The sequence below is a fragment of the Macrosteles quadrilineatus genome, unplaced genomic scaffold (assembly GCF_028750875.1).
Source record: "Macrosteles quadrilineatus isolate MER2022 unplaced genomic scaffold, UCM_ALF_1.0 Scaffold_1__1_contigs__length_201487025, whole genome shotgun sequence".
NCBI lineage: Eukaryota > Metazoa > Arthropoda > Insecta > Hemiptera > Cicadellidae > Macrosteles > Macrosteles quadrilineatus.
In genome coordinates this window covers 174828584-174833697 of record NW_026542594.1, presented here as the reverse complement: position 1 = coordinate 174833697, position 5114 = coordinate 174828584, and positions in this window count along the sequence as shown.

Sequence of the window (5114 nt, the reverse complement as noted above, 5' to 3'; positions counted from 1 at the left end):
CGTTTAAAATTTTTGTTATGTTTTAAAGTAAAATAAACTTATTGAAATAACGCACAAAGAATATGCTGAATAAAAGAAGGAATAGTATTATTGGTTAAACCGCAATACATTACATGTTATCATTATTTTAAGAATTCAATTTTTCTCTGTGACTTTACATCCTATTGTAAAAATTGGGTAACACATACTACTATTGAATAAAAATACAATACCTAAAACTTCATTATGGGAATAGCTATAGTTAAATTTATTATAATTCACTTAATACCCAATGGTCAAAATACATAATAAATAAACGATAAAGTTGTAGCAATGAAAAGGTTAAAAATTTCAATCAAATAGTATAACAAACAAAGGCAACTAGTCCACACTGTTAAGTCCACTAAAGGTTTCAAGCCGTGGTTTGAAGATTTAAAAAGTATGATGAAAAAAAGTCTGATGGAAAATAAAAATGTCCGCCATTATGTATCTTGAGATGTATCTTGAGATCTAGAGGTACCATTATGTACCTCTAGTTTTCACGAAAATTTGTTTAAACTAATAATGAGACCTTTAAAATGAGGTGTGACTTGATGGGAATTTGGTTTATTTGTGAGTCGCATTTTGGGGTTTCGGACGAAATTGAGATACCAACAAAAAGTGCTATGCCATATAGATGTGTGTAGAGTTAGGTTTCCTTGATACAACCCAGAAGTTAATAGGGGGGTCCCATAAATTTGCCCAAACCTGTAAGTTTAATAATTATATATATTTATAAAAATAATATAATTTCGGGATCGAAGAGACATATTTGCATCTCATCAACATCACGTTCAGATCCCTCGTTAAACGCTCGTTAGGCCTCGTTTGGCTCTAGACGTTGGACCGTTGCCAGCCAAGTGTACGATAATGTTTAAGTGTCATATTTTAGCGGTTATTTGCTCTATGATTGAAATAAAAGAGAGGTTTATTAGATCTCAAAAGAAAACTTTAACTTAGATTCATCAGTTTTATTGGTGGTAATATTTTCGTGTTCGTAGTTAGTTATCGTATATTTTTTAATTTTTCATACGGAAGAGAATATTAATTTAATATATTCATGCAAATGTTGTATACTGTCTAACGTTGAAGTTTTAAAAACACTAAGGATATAGCTTGGAGCACAGTTGGCGGGTTATATTTTGTTAACTATTTTGAATACCTGTATACTTTGTTATCCTAATAGTTTCGGATCACATAAGAAGCGTCTTTTTTTTTACTGCAGTGGCATTTCACAAGAAGTAGTAACATGAAGAGAATCAAGTTTGTGTAGGTGTGCCAGGAATTGACGGCTTCAAACATTTCCTTTACATGTTAAAAAAATATTTATGACCTAAACACTGCCAATGAAAATCCAACTACGTAAAATATTGAAATTGAAAGTCAAACATTTTTAACAGTAAGCCTTATGGGTTTACTACTCTGGCAACGAAATAACGACGACAATTTTAAACATCAACAAACTAACAAAAATAAACAGCTGTATAAAGAAACATAAACCAAAGAGGTTTTCAATTTATGACTGGAGGACAGTGAAATGCTATCCTTACAACAGGAGCTAGCGCGTAATAGTAAACTGGAGGCACCGTTGATTTTATTGGGTTCGAAAGCCTAGCGAATCTCGGTCTTCCTGGTACTAAGCAGTAAACTTAAAACTACAATCCGTAAAATACTATACCACAATATTCCTTTAAATTTTCCCCTGCTGATATAATAAAATACAAAATGTGTGAGGGAGTATGTAATGCAACTTTTAGTCCAAAGACATTAGGAATACCAACATCAGTAACATTAGTAAAGGCTTAATGTTATTGGTAGATTTTCATCGATGTTCTGCGTTGCCGTAACTAAACACAATTAAAATTACGTTTCTTAGATGTACGTGAAAGTAATATGTTTTACAATTATTAAATACTAGCTGTGTGCCCGTTCTACGCACGGGGATCTTATAGTAGTCAGTTGAAACCTTCTTATATTAAGATTAAGAACAACAATTAGTTTGTATATTTGCAGATATGCTGGCAAAACTATTATATATAAACCCTCGCAAATACAGAATCTGACTGTTCAAGCCAAAATAAATGCTTCGCAATTAAATGTCACCCGGATCGTGTTGGTCCATATGTCCAATGATTAAACTAAAAAATGTTTTATAGATCCATGAAGCGTAGCCCTAATGTAGGCCTATACCTAATTGAAAGTTACTTTCCACATCGGTTAACTTAAACGTATTTAAAGTACTACCTCAACCTCACCATTTAACACTTTATTCCGGTTGACATTTTCAGTATCAAAGGTGCTCTTGTCCATTCCGTGAAACACTGATAAATAAGGACGTTAATGCGTTACCAACATACAACAAAACAACACAATACAACAATCCAACAAAGGCCACGAACTATTGATACATAAACAATATAAAGGCGTAAACAATTCATGATGGTTTGCCCAACAAATGTTTTACTCAAATAGGTTATCATTTTCTTAGCATACCGGGTAAGCTAAGATTTGGAATCCAGACAGAAAAAGCAAAACTTATACAGAGTTAAGACATCACTTAAATTGAATACGGACGGCTCTAATAAATAAGGTGCAACACCAACGATATCAAATTTGTAAACTACCAGTACCTACGTAAGAACCTACCTAAGAACTATAGTAAATCGGACCAATTAAATACATTAATATCTAGTCCCGAGGTTATTGATCTCTTGCTTTTGGATTTTCTCGTAAAAAGTTATAGCGTAAACTTATCGGTGTCAGTTTTAAAAAAAGCAACCTTACCCAAACAACTTTTTGTTATTTAATAGATTACGCATTCTCTAAACAATGATTAGTATATCTATTAACATTAGAAGGAAATGTGACGAAAAGCACACAATGTTGGGGTTTTGGTCATTTGTAATTTTATTTTTTAAGTAGGTAGGCCATGTATTCTATGGAAAAGTACCGGTATCAAGGATCGTCATCAAAAAGGTTGTTACAAATAAATATGCAGGCTTACGTACCCAAGATGAGCTATGGGCCTATTGGCTGTATGGTCCAGCGATTGCATCACACGGTGAGTAGAAACAGAAAGTGACACATTGGAAAAGCGAGTTTAGCACTTCCTCTGTTAAACCTCTGTTACAATCACCCACTGCAGTTGTGATTTTTTACTTTACACTTTACACAACCGCCATTGAAGCGCCGTCAATGAGTGGAAACCTTTTTTGTAAGCTATTGGCGACGATCATTTCAGTGTCACAGCCCTATACAACACTGATTCAAGGTCTTCTTTCTGGTTGTCAAAACTCAAGAAACATTTTATACTCAAAGAATTTCTGGTTCCGATTAGGACGATGTCTAGTTATTTAATTTCATTTACGGTTACACTATTAGACTATATTATTGCACTTGCGATTAATTAAATCCGTTATTATGTAAGAAAAACGTTTTTAATCTCACTTGGTTGGGATTTGCTTTCAAAACGTGATTCGAAATAGTTGCGGTATTTGTAAACAACATTTGTAAACATGTCATTGACAGCTAGAAATAGTATATTTCGTACCTAGGGCCGAAAATGAGGTTTTGCCGGCTCGAGATAGTTTTTAAGTTCGAGACGAAGTCGAGAACTTAAATCGATCGAGAGCTGCAAAACCATTTCGGTCCGTGGTACGAACACTATTTTTCACCACACTTTACCCTATTACCACTATTCACCACTATAATAATGCACACTGATAGTCAACACAACTACAACTTTAAGGTTATGTGAAGAAATAATTTGAGGAATCAGCAAAAATAAAAATAAATAGTTGCTAGGCAACGGTGACAATAACACAATTCTATTGCAATGCTATGGATTTTGATTGTGTATTTAAAATGCATTCATGTTTTAAGTAAGTAAGCGGACAGCTGATTTTGCGGCCCCGGCCTGTAAAAACCTGCTCGGTCCCCAAATTATGGACAGCTGGCATCGCCAGCAAAACGTAACTTTCGGCCACCAATTAACGTATGTAATACAGCCAAAAACATGATAGTGTGGTGAAAAAATAATCTTGATCCGAACAGCTGTTCGTTATTTCATAGACGATTATGTGATAAAAATTGAACGAAAACTTGACAAAAATCGCACAAAACTGCATTTTTGAACGTCCGTAATTTTATTTAAAAAGTAGTGAGGCTATATTTAAATCACTAAAAACACTCTCGCCAATCCAGTGAATACATTAAAATGACTTGGATCTTGATATGTACTCTGGTTTTCACGGAGAAGATTGCGTAAAATGCCATCTTGAGTGTTACAGACAAAGGGACAGACAGACAGACAGACAGACAGAAATTGAGATAAGACTCGTTTCTGCTTCTTTAATGTATAAAACGTAAAATAACCTAAAAGTATATAATTCTGAGCAATGTACAGACAAAACTCTAATTTTATTTATATAGATTCTATTGGTATTTTTGTCTCATTCTATTTCTAATTAATTACCAATCTATAAAAATCATAAATCAAAACTCGTGTAGTATTACTGAAATTTTCAAACACGAATTTAATAAGATCACCTTACTGGTTGTCCTTGGAGAATATATTTTTAATTGGCGTATTACTGTACTGTGCTGATTTGGCTGTTTTAATGGTATCCATCCATTCATACATTGATGTTATTTATATTAAATAACTGAGGCCTATAGTTTTCATATTTTACTTTGGTATCCTATAGTGCTGTACTACTATTATTTTTTCCATTTTACTATATTAATCAGAACAGCTACACAATAGAAAGACGAATTATTTTGGTTGGTCTGAACTTTCACTTTAGATCAGGAAATACTAATAAATCGAGAATAACAATAAATTATAAACTCATCAACAAAAAAACAGGTTTATTAAAAAAAATATTTAATACTGCAAATTTATATGTACATACAATAAACCTAATTAACACAAGAACCTTGCATCATTGACTTTTGGGTTATGAAGTAGTCACCCAACCTATGTACTAGCTGTAGCCAGTTTGAATACCTTCTAAATTAAATATAGTTGAAGTGAAGTCCCTTACATAGTGTGTGCAAAATTAAAAAAGAATGTTTCCCCCCTAAGCTTTTATTTT